Below are 12,251 nucleotides of genomic sequence, written 5' to 3'. Positions count from 1 at the left end.
CCTCTGCTCGGCTCTGCTAGCCCTGTTCCATCTCGCTCTCGCTTCGCTCCTCTCTTCGCTTAGCAGGCTTCCTGCCTTCTCTCTGTCGCTCGCTCTCTTGCACCCCTATGCTCTTGGAGGCTCTAACCCGCAGGCGGCAATGTGAGTGTGGCCCCTCTGCTCAGGTGACTCCCGCCGACGTGGCTCGAGAGGGGCTGAGGTCGTTTTTGTCCGGGGTCAAGGACAGCAGCTGATGGGCCGGGGCGTGGTGCTTCCCGGGGTCGCAGAGCTCCGGGACGCGAGAAGTACGGTGGCGGTGGCGCGGCCCCGAGCCAACAAACAACAGGCCGGACCAAGCGGCTCCCCGAGCAGCCCTCCAGGACGTTCCTCTCTGCTTCCTTCCCCAGCAGTTTCGCGCCGTGCAGGGAGTGACCCGAAAGCGCACCCCGCGTCCCCTCGCCTCTCGCCCTCCCTCCTGTCCCACAGAGCCCTCAGTTCCCTGGGCGAGGCGGTCACCAACGGGCTTTAGACCCAGAGCGAGTTCCGTAAACTCCCAGGATAAATCCCCTCGGAAACATGAATCACAACGAACAGCCAGTGCAAAATGTGTGCCTGTGTGGTGTCTGCCTTTTAATCCCGGACGTAATTCTGGAGAGCAGCATCAGACAAGGGCTGTATTAATCCCCGACAGGAGTCCAGGCGATCTCTGGCCTACTAAACTTGTCCCTGCAATCGCAAGAAGTGTTTGACTCAGTCAGACGGAGGGGCAAGGACAGAAAAGAAACAGATACCCGCGGTGCCTCCGCACTGCAATGAGGCACTTCGATCAGAAGACGCTTGTAGGCTGAGGCAGGAGGACCCCAAGTCCGACCCAACCTGGCCAATGAGACCTTGTCTCAAATTTTGAAAGGTAGCTCAGTCTCCAGTCTCTCCCCGCACTCCCTAAGCGCACCTGACTGATGTGGATGGACTCACTGTCCAGCGGTCCAGAAATTCGACCCCGGGCGGTTGCAGTACGGTGGGGATGGGCCAGGAGAGAGGGTGGACTAGTGGGAATAGGGGCTGGAGACCCAAGTGACCTATGGTGGGGAAGGTCCTGGGCATAGGGAAGGTCCCTCGCTCTGCCAGCCAGAGCCGGACCCCCGGGGCCTGTTCCTCGGGCTTGAGATTTCACTGTCATGTCGTTCAATTAATCATATTTCTCTTCTCCCATTTTATTCAAAACCTTCTTCTACTTCCCTCATAATCGTAATTTGCGCCATTGCCTTTTATCTTTGATTAATTAGGAATCTGAAATAATGGAGGGCCGGACCAATAAATTAGCTCTGGGAACAGACGGCAGCGTGGGTGGGCAGTGCCCCTGAGGCTCCGGGGTTGGGTGGGGTGAAGTGCACCCTAACCCTAACCCCAACCCCAGCGCCAAGGCCCACCTAACCCAAGACCTCCCCGGGCTGTCCCCTTCTTCTCTACGGATCTAGGGATGAGGAGGAGGCTGGTGTAGGGGGAAAGAGGGGCTCCCCTTTTCCTTCTGGAGGCCTCGCGGTGTTATCGGTTGGTTAGGTTCAAAGTCTGGGCCTGCCTGCGGAGGGTTTGGGTCCGTTTCTGCTCGAGCTAGGCTCTAGATTTACAGCCTTTCCTTCCTCCGCGCTCCGCTTGCCTGCTGGCCTGAAGGAGGGAGGAAAGAACAGAGAGCGAGAGAGGTGGACGGAGATTCTAAGACCAGATCAGTAACCCCTGGCCCGAGGGGAAGCTCCCCGCCCCTGTCGCTCGCGGTCCTCGCGGAGCGGCGCCGAGGTTGGGGCTCCTCTTGTCTCCCTCCGTGAAATCGATCACGCCTCCAGACGGCTGAAGGAGAGCGCTTCGCCACTCTTCACAGCTTCTCCCCAGCCTCTTTAGCTTTCAATTGAAAACCAATTAAAGGTTTCTATAAATCTGTTAGCGCCCCTTTTATCTGGGGACCCCTGATGCATGCTATATTGCCCTTTAGATGCCTCTTCCGTGTTTTGTTTTACAATTGTTGTATCAATATAATGCAGCCTTTCTTCTCCTGTCTCTATAGATACAGATACACAAGGAAAACCAAAGCCATTCAGGCTCCTCATTTGTCCAGCAGCTAACAGTGGGGCCCTTTCTCTGCGGCTGCTTCCCTGCCTCGGCAGCCCGCAGTTATGGGAGAAGCAGATGGCTACTGATTGGGGGAGCTTTGTGGCTCTAATACTGAATACTTTATGGAAAAGGACTTTATCATGCTTCATTGGGCAGAGGAACAACGGGATGAGATTTACGGCCAGGAAAAATAAATCTTTTTCCAAGTTGTGGCCCCTTCTCACCAGTGTCTCCTTTGCCCCTGGGGTCAAACACTAAGGAATTGGGTTTTATTTTATTTTATTTCCCTTTCTGGGAACAGAAAGAAAAGCTTGAAATGTATGAAATAACCCAATTGGCAAAAAGCAGGAGGATATGGTCTTGAACGCTCTTTGGGGGCTGTACTTTCCTGGGAGTCTTGTTGGTTGCTGGTCAGACATCTTCATCCATTATAGTGTTGTCCTGGAGAAAAAGAAGTGTGCTGAATGCTCCTCCTGGAAGTGAGAAGGGCTCTGACGGGGGTGGGGGGGGGGGGGTGATAGCCCAAGAGTGCTTGCGGGTGGTGGGGTGGAGGTGATAGCCCAAGGTCATGCAGGTCTGTGTTCCCTGCGAGAGGATCTGGGTACTTGTCTCAGGGATGACTGAGTGTCATCCTCTGGACTCCAAATTGAATTTCCAAGTTTTGGAGAATATTCAAAGCCCAAGCCTCTACTGGAAGCCTCATCTCCACCCCCATACATCCCTGTAGTGTCCACGCACCTGTGTTTTCTTCTGTGCCTCAGGTGGCCCTGTGGGAGAGCCTGTTCTCCGTGGGCCCTTCCTCCTGCCCTCAGAACCTGGCTCCGTAGAGCAGCAGGTCTTCCTTCTCAGCAGCCACAGCACAAAGTCACACAGCAGGGGTCATAGCACCTGAAGACCCTCAGCTCTGGACTACCAGGCACCAGAGACAGAAGCCAATCCCAGCTCTTGAGTCTCCCATCCCACTTTAGATGGACTCCTGATCTCCCTGGGTTTCAAAGCCTCTTTCCACTCAAGAAATCTTTTCAGCACCTTTCCCTTTCGAATAATTTTAATGGCTTCCAGAAATGTCAAATCACTTGTACCTCCCCACCCCTGAACACTGCCAGCTCATCTTCTGACACCTTTGGATCTTGTTTCTCTCTACAGAGAAGGAAAAGTGTAGGAAGAGCTAAGATGCATGTCAGGGGCCGGCATGTAAGTGACTGTGTTCCAGGACCGTTGCTCTGCCAGCCTTTGCACATGGAATTCTCATGTGGATCCTACTATCATCCCAGATCCCTCTGCTTCAAGGAAAGCACAACAGAAATGTTAATTAACCCAAGCAAGTGGCCTTGCTGGGATGATCTGATACCAAACTTGGCCTTGCAATAGTCATAGACAATCTATGATACAGGCTAGTTTTATTATAGTCTTTCTTTACAAGTGAAGAAATCAAAGTTCAGAGAGGTTGAGTAATTTGTTCTAAGACACACAGCTGGTAGATTGCAAACCCAGAATTCAAATTTAACTGTCCTGGACCCCAAATTTCAAGTCCTAAACAAGGAATCCCCAGGGAAAGGTTGTTACCCACTCTGGAGATTGGGGGTGGGTGGGATTATACAACCGGAGACAGTGCTCCTGGATGAAATTTAATGAGCCTGGTCCAGGCTCTGTCTGCGCGGTAAGGGACTAGTGGGGAGGCAAGGGCTCGCTCAGGCTTCAGTCCTGGACCTAACTGGGGGCTTTGTGGGCCCTGCAGCGCGCGCGGAGCAGCAGGGGGCGGGGTCTGAGAGAGGCCATCCTGGAAACCAGCCCAGCTCCAGCCTAGGGGTGGGGTGGTTGTTGCCCCAGCTGCCTCTGGGGTGGAAGGGGCACCTCACCCTGCCCTCAGGACCTCTACTGGTGGATTGAATTTAATCGGGCACACACCAGGAAGGTGGCCTGCGGCAGACCTTGTCACCCTGACTTCCCCGAGTTTCTAACTTTGTCCTGGCCCCTCTGCCCGGTCTAAAGAGAGGAACCCCCCCGCGGGGGGTGGCTTAGGGTGGGACAAGGGTAGAGTCCCTTCTCGGGCCACGCTGCCAGGCCTCCGGCCCAAAACCAGCCCCGTCCCGTCGAGAGGAGGCCGGGGGAGGGGAAGGAGGGCTCCCCTGGGCTGGAACTCCAGGGCCCTTGGCAGACTTCTACCCGCTTTCTGCGGTGGTGCCTCCACCTGATCTTCCCAGGAACCTCGAGCAATCCTCGGCCTTCCCTGAGCCACTTCGGAAGTGCGAGTGACAGGCGCCCCCAGCTTTCTGGCGAGGCCCATAGGCGGCGTTAGTAACAAAGGCGGCACTGTGGCGGGCATTTACTCCGCGCCTGGCCCGGCTCTCGGGTCCTGCGGAGCAGCAGCCCAGCCCTCGCGGTGACTATGGGGCTCCCGGACCACCATAGGTTCGCGGAGCGAGGCCTGAAGTTCACACAGGTTAACGTCCCTACAGGGCCGGGAGAAAGCTGGGGTAGTGGTGGGGACCCTGAGTCCGAGCTTCGGGTCGGTCTCCTGGGGTCACTGATCTAGACTCTGAGGAGAACGTTTCCTAATGTAGGCACGAGCTTTCTCTGCGAGGTCCAAGACTGAAATGAAACCAGTGCGGCTCTTGGACGTAATCCCTCGCCATCTGCTCTCAGCCGCTTTCCAGAGCTCTCTCGTCCCCGTTCCGGCGAGTCCTCGCCGAGGTCCTGCAGGCCGCTCTCGCCAGCTTGAGTTCAGCTGGAGCGACACCGAGGCTGAGCTGGGTCTCGGGCAGCACAGGGAGTGAGAGTCGGGATCTCCGTCTCCGACCCTATGAGTAAGTCGTGGTGCCGGAGCGAGGTCGTGGTGCGCCCGGGCAGGTGGAGGGTGGTGCTGGTAAAGGAAGTTTTCTCGTTCTCGCAGAGCCTGACCTGGATCACCTTTCCTTACAGAAAGGGATTGCCTAGCTGGAGGCAAGTGTTGGTAGGAGATTAGGAGGCTGAAGAAGGAGGAAGTAGTTCCAGGGCGGTGCTCTTCCTCCCTACTTTCTTTAACAGGTGCCCCTAGAGCGCCCCGAGCAGACCACAGGCCTCTTCCTGCCCCATTTCCGGCTTGTGCTCGCCTCTACCTTCGAACCCTCCGGGTCCCGGTGAAGTGTTTCATCCTGCTGGGCCCAGCGGGTGACAAGGGTCTGAATGAAGCAGTGCAGATGCAGCAGCAGCTTGGGCCCTTCTCGGTCTTTCTGTGGCATTTAGTGTCTCTCTCAGGCCATTTTGCCCACCTTGAAGCCCTCCTTTGGCCTTCTTTGCCCCTTTAGCTCTATCACTGTGCTTTTTCCAGAGACATGGGCTCAGGAAGCCAGGCATCAGAAACTGTCCCAGTCTAGCCTGAATCCAGGCACTTCAGTACATAGCCTTGTGATCCAAACTTTGGCCTCACACTTAGCATCCGGGAGGTAATCTTTGGAGGTAAGCAGCTGACACCGAAGAAGGAACCCCACTGTGCACTGTGGGCATTGGCTTTCTCCAGAATATTTTTATAAGTTCAGGGGAACCTCACTTTTCCAGAAACGTGAACTTTCTAGGGCCATAGAAGAACTCTAGAATGTCAATAATGCTCTAGGGTATCTGATTTCCCCCACACAAGGGATTAGACACACAGCCACACTCAGGAAAGATCCCCTCTGTAACTCCACCCATATGTCCAGGACCAGTTACCCCACTATATGAGGTCACACAATTTCAAAATCATCTTATGTGAAAACACACAAAACAAAGCACTAGCTACTTCATGGATGAGAAAAATGACAGTCCTAAACCTTTAAAAAAAAAACTTACAACTTTGGAAAACATTCATCCTCACTGTCTTACGCGCGCGCACACACACACACACACACACACACACACGCACACACATGTCTGATCAAGTATAAAGTTGTTCAGACTTAAATGGAACTCTAGGCCTAGGAAATCTGAATGTCCAGATAGTTATATTCAATATGCTTATTTTTAAAGATTGAAAAACTCTTTATTGGGCAGTTCTGGATATTGCTCATTTTTAAAATGAAAATTATTACATTAGAGAATATTATAAATATTTTGACTTGCAGAGATTATCAAAAAAAGAAGCCTTTCACTCAACAAGTTCAAGAAAACAAATGCAAACTTCAATTCTTCCTATCTGTTCTTTTCTCCACTTCATATTATGTATCTAGTATTATTGATATTATGATGTTACCATTATTTGTGACAAGTTTATCTTTGAATTCTGTAGGAGACTAGCTCTCCAAGTATTAGGATTGAAAATAGACTTGCCTAGGACTTGGCAGTTTTAAGTGGTTTGGAAAATCAATGTAATCTCTAATGGATTTCCACATGTTTAGGAAGACATTCTCCATTGATACTAAATTCAATAATGGAACACCTGCAATTTGTATGAATTGAAATCATGAAGTTGGTTTTCACTCAAAAAGTTCAATTGGCTATAAACAGGTGAGCAGTTAGAATGTTTGTGTATTTCCAGGGCTCTGACAAAGCAATGTGAATCATCATTATTATGATTATTATGGGAATTGATATCATTCCCATCTCCTTAAGCCTCAGGAAAGTATACAGTAGCCAAATCCAAGCTGGAAAGGCATGAGCTTGCTTGCCCTGTGGCCATACCCCTTCCCTGGGAAAACAATGCTTTAGGCTGTTCATTCCTAGCAACCCAGTCTCTCACAGTCTTCTCAGAAGGTCAGCTGGAATCAGATGAATCCAGTTATGAAGTCTGCCCAGGAACTACACACTGTGTAGCAATCAGTGACTCTCTTTTAATTTCAGGAATTACGATCTGAAAGGAGAGGAAATGGAATAGAACCCAGGTACTGAATCTTGCGATGATGCCCTTTCTCCTGGCTGGATTAAGAGATCTGATGTATGTAGAGCCTCTGAATTTGGTGATCATAGCCTATGATCGATCTTCTTAAGATTTTATTTGAGACTGCTAGACACTCTCTGGTCCCCAGTTTGCTTGGAAAGCCTGGCCCAAAGTCCAAGGAGGCTCCCAGTGGCTGGTTGTGACTTGTGTAAGGGTTATGGTGTCCAGGTCTTGGAAGAATTTTAGTATGTATGGATTTGACAGAAAAAATAGCTGGCCATTGCCAGATCTCTAGATATTCACTTGGGGAGGAATGTAAAAGCCAGGAAGACGTAGGAGGTCAGGATCTTAGACTTTGGATATTGGATACTGTATTTAGTATGTGTGAAGCACTGCATTCAGGTCTGTAGTAGGTCGCTGAAGCTTGCTAGCCCTGCTGGAAATCATCACACAGAAGCCATTGAGCCTGTCCACTACAACTCAGATCCAGGAGAGAATAGCAGAAGAAAATAACAAAGCTTTCATAGACTAGCTAGCTCTCAGCTGAACCTCAACAGACGTGTAAGTGGAGAAAGACTTAAACTTAAGAAAGGTAGATTATAATCGCAATGATAATAGTAGTAGTAGCAGCAGCAGCAATTGAAATGGCATCATGTATGGAAGAGAGAAACTTATGAGTTGAATAAGGATCTAATTAGGTAGCTCTCCCAGAGCCATCTTGGAAAATATGCATTCTTTTGTCGCCTAGTGAACCAAGAGTAATAGGTAAGGTGAGGAACAGATCCAAAGTGAGCTTGTCATGTACACTTATAAAAAACAAAGTGCTCCCCAACCCCTGTAAACCTCTATTCAGCTCAGCAAGTCTGCCTATTCTTGATTCACCAAGATATATAAACAAACAAATATCAGTAAAGATAACCTCCCAATTGCTCTTTTTGAACACACCAAGTATCATTTTCCTGATAAAAGACAAAGTGACAGGAAATAATAAACCCCCTGCACATTTCTGCACAGAACTGGTGTTTCCCCAACCCATCAAACTATCATTTCTGGTTTCTCCTTCATGTACAAGTAATCAGCCAATTTTAGGACGAGTTCCTTATCCTGGATGGAGAGGTTAGGTGAGGCAAGGCTTCCCCTTGGAGCTCCATTCTCTGCCTCCCTAGTCCGTTACAATCCCTTCCACAGACCTCCCTGTGGGAAATCAAAAGGGCTAGGAAAGAGCAGCCACTCTCTGCTTCCTTGGCATCCTCTTGTCTTCTAGTGTAGTTTTCCTTCCACCACGAATTGCCACTTTCTTGACACCAAGCTGTTGCTGGTGTGTTGCTTTGGAAATAGAACGAGAGAAGGATGAACTAGAACCTAGAAAGAAATAGAAAAAGAAAAACAATGAGTTTTCATTCTTCTAGGGTAATCATCGTTAAGCAAGCAGTTATTGGAAGCTATTCTTACCTGCCTCCTATTATAGAAGTTAAGATATTTAAGACTCCATTTCTCAACCTTGGAAGAGAAAAGACATTGCTCATTCTAATACTCAGAATCAGGTTTCCTTTTGAGCTCCCCCATACAGGGTACACCTCAGGAGTCTTTTCTCAAGACTGGAAACAAGCCTGCAGTTTTCTGCACACAAATTTTGTTGTAGCAGTGAAGAGTCTTGTTAAGACACAACCAGGTGAGCTCCTCACTCTTCATCTTCTAATCACTTAATTGGAAATAAAATATCAGGGAAGAGATCTCCAAAAATATGCATAAACCCATTGTTCCATGTCAATGACATAGAACTATTGACTGGGGGATATTTTTATAGTACTGTAGGAGGCCAAATAAATGCCTCAACCCTTCATTTGGAGTCAGAGAATTCCAGCAAAGTAGTTTATGCACCATTTTAGCCAGGAAATTTAAAGAGAAATAAAAATAATTTGCAAATTTTCTTTATCTCCTATTAATGATTGTCATTTAGGACATTTATATTACCAAGTAAAATAGGTACCACTTAATTTACTAGAAAAGCCTTCAAGTAGGAACTTCAACTTAATCCTACTCCTATTTTAAAATTTCAGTCATTTGGCTCATAAAATGAAGATGCAGGAGGAGAAATCTAATTAGAGGACAAAAAAAAGTGCTACTGAGGTGAAACACGTGATGGGCAGATTCTCAGTCAACCTTTCCTCTCTCTGATGACTATGGAATATAGCTGTTGTCTAGCCCGACTTTGGAAAGCTTTCCCACCCCCAATTTAAGTAGCAGAAATAGTCTTTATTTATAAACTCTGAGACTAGATTTCTGTACCTTACGGGAGACACCCTCTATACTTGGTGGGGGGGAAGCCAGGCTCATAAAATATATCCACTGAGAGTTTGTTTTCTGAGTGCCCACCATCTGGGTGCTTGTAGATTCACAGTGTGCAAGAGGGTTGTTAATAGTGGCTTGCATGGACAGATGACTTTTTCTGGGAAAGACAACTCTGTGTTCTCTAAGTGATAGACAAAACAGGCCCCAAGGAGTGTTCTACTTAGCAGACTGCTGGAATTAAGTTTGTGAACTCACTCTCCCCCCACCACCTGGCTACACTGGTGCATGTACCAGACTGTAGCTTCTATTCAACCACAACTCTCTTCTACGTACTCGCCTATGTTGAGATGCTGTTGTTTACATCTGGGCCTCTCCTACCCTTTCTTTGCTTCTTTTCTCTTAATTCCCTTACATAACTATTCTTCAATCTTGGGGTTTTCTTAATCTTTCAACATTTCTAATTCTCTGGCCCTTCTTTAAAGAACTGGGGTGTGTAGGGGTATGCTTTCCTCTGTGTGTGTGTGGGGGGGTGCAGACAGACAGAGAGAATAAATCTGATATTTGATGGAGCTGCCAGTCAGGAAACAATTGGTACCTAGGCCCAGCTGCAGAATCTTACAGGGCCATATGAGAGCCTTCATTACGTGGAGACTTGTTCATTAGGAATCACTCAGCTAAGCTATTTAAAACTGCACATATTTGTATAAAAGAAATGATACCTTAAGATGAAAGAAAACTGCAGTTCCAGAGGCTTTCTATGAAAAGTCAGTAACTAATGTAGAGGTTATTGGAGAATTCTGCCCTTTCTCCCAATGAACGGAACTTCTGTAGCCCTCTGGGCCTGGTGCCCCACCTTCATCCTAGATAGAGATTCTGTCTAATCTGAAGTACTGGGTACTTGTGGGGGGTGATGGCCAGAAAAGAGAAGGCTGGAAGAGAAAGAGGGAGCAAAGAAGGGAGGAAGAGGAGGAGGGAGAGGGACAGAGAGGGGGTAGCATGGGAGAGATCCCAAGGAAGTGCATGCAGTGAGACGTTCCCTCAAGCTTCATTTCTGCTCTGCAGTCTTCCTTCTCTGGCCTCCTGGAGTGGCCAGAAGCTGCAAGAAAAGTAATTCAATGCCTTGATGGCCCTCTGGGTTCCAGAGAGAGAGAGGTCTCTGATTTTTCAGGGGATCCAACTAACACACTAAGCTGCTCTTAGCCAACTCCCAATAAGTCACCTTATTTCAACTCTGGGGGAAAGAGAGAGATTGCTCCCTCCTGAAGTCCTAGTTCTGCCTCTTGTCCTTTAGCTGGCTCCACAATCCAATTTATCCTAAAGCTGACAGATTGCCCACTTCAGTGTGTGGGAGCGCAGGCAGGAGGGAGGGAAATGAGGGACCGCCTCTCTCTCTCACTCCGAGGCCTTTCTTCCTTTAGGAGAAGAGCTGAACAGTGAAAAAGAGCCCCAAGAGCCCCAGCGAAACTGTGGCCCCAGTAGTCCGAGGCCCCCTTCCAGGCCGTTAAACACAACACTTCATTAGCATCCAGTGCAGTGGAAGGGCCAGGACCAGCCTGCAAGTGGCTGAACTTGTAAATTGCCCCCCCCCAGAGAAGCCTCATCTCCACCCTACCCACCCCTAAGCCCTCGGACGTGAACAACTAACTCTCCGGAGCCCATCTCCGTAATAACTTTTACTTTGAATCATTCCCCTCCCAACTCTCAGGTATTATGGTGTTGGCCGCCCCTGTTAGGAGATCCCTGGGGGACACAGAACTCGAAATACAGAGGCTGACCGAGAGGGTCAGTAAGTTGGGCTCTTCTCACCAACCTCCTCTCGCCCCCTCCAGGCCCAGCAGGCAAGTACCCTTGTGCTGGGGAGTGAGGAGGACCCGTTCAAGTCCCGTTCCTTCCCAGGTCTGGCAAGACCCACTTTGTCCCCTTACCCCATCTCGTCACCAAACGAAGGCTAAGCAAAGTTCTTGCCAAAGCGCATCCTTCCAGGATTTTGCACGGGAGGGCTTGTAGTGTGGGCGCGCAGGGAGAGACCCTGGAGCCCATCTACTAGTCACCAAGTCAACTGGCTCCGCCAATCAGCAGTGACTCGGAGGCCCGAGAGCGCCTGGGGCTGCCAGGCACCCCACTGTGGCAGCAGAAATGGGGTTAAGCGCGGGTTGCTACGTGTCCAGCTCTGTTCTAGGTCTTCCAAGTGCCTATGAAAACGGGAAGGGGCCGCCTCCAGTCCTCTTGGTCCCTTCCTTTCCGATCCCGAAACGGATTTTCTCCGCCTGGCGGTCCCAGTCTGGGGAGGAGGTGGACCGGGTAGCACTTGGAGAGGCGTCGCCCGAGGGGAAAGGCGCTGGGCTCTGGGGCGCCAGCAGGCCGGGGAGAAGACTTGGAGGCCGGCGGTGCCGGAGGGAGCGCCCGGCCCAGCAAAGAGTTAAAGGGAGGGGACTTGGGCTGTCACGCGTCATTGGGCAGATTATGTGCAGCAAACAAAAAGTGTGTGTCTGCGTGCCAGTCAGTCACTGCGTCGGGTCCATCTGTACCTCTCTCTCTCTCTCTCTCTCTCTCTCTCTCTCTCTCTCCCTCTCCTCTCTTCTCTCCCTCCCTCCTTACTCTCCCCACATTGTCCTCCCCCCGCATCTCCATCTCTATATTCTGTCTTTAAGCAGAGCTTACAGGACCGCAATACCCCTTGACATGGTAATACACTGATACAATAGGCAAAAAGAGACTCTCGACCGCAGCTTCCCCGCTCCAGGTGGCCCTATTTGGGCGAGAGGATCCCGACCTTATTCCGGGTAAGTCCGCTGTATCTGCTTTACAGTGGGAGGGGGATGGGAGGAAGGTAGGTCTGATGGGAAGATTGGAAAATGTTGTGCCCAGTTCCCTCACCATTCAGAGGCCGGGGAAATGAGCGGTAAGGGGACCTCTTCTGCCCAGAAGAGTATACAAAGGGAGGAGCGCGTAGGGCGCACTCGCCCCGAGAAGCCCGGGGCAGGGCTCGCGGCAGCCAGACAATGCCTGCTTGGAGCGGCTGCGGGGGCCGCTTCCCGAGCCC

General features: G+C 50.2%; 1 protein-coding gene across 1 annotated transcript in view; it reads left to right on the top strand.

The window, feature by feature from the left end:
- The first annotated feature begins 11,384 nt into the window (after positions 1-11,384).
- Positions 11,385-12,251, top strand: part of Prdm8 (PR/SET domain 8) — a 7,472-nt gene continuing 6,605 nt past the window's right edge. Inside the window, exon 1 of the mRNA XM_010629887.3 lies at positions 11,385-11,991. The gene's annotated coding sequence lies outside the window, so the exon portion shown is untranslated. The remainder of the gene's footprint in view (positions 11,992-12,251) is intronic.

Source organism: Fukomys damarensis, unplaced genomic scaffold (assembly GCF_012274545.1).
Source record: "Fukomys damarensis isolate Sample0158 unplaced genomic scaffold, DMR_v1.0_HiC HiC_scaffold_32, whole genome shotgun sequence".
Classification (NCBI taxonomy): Eukaryota; Metazoa; Chordata; class Mammalia; order Rodentia; family Bathyergidae; genus Fukomys; species Fukomys damarensis.
This window is presented reverse-complemented; position numbering and strand designations above follow the sequence as displayed.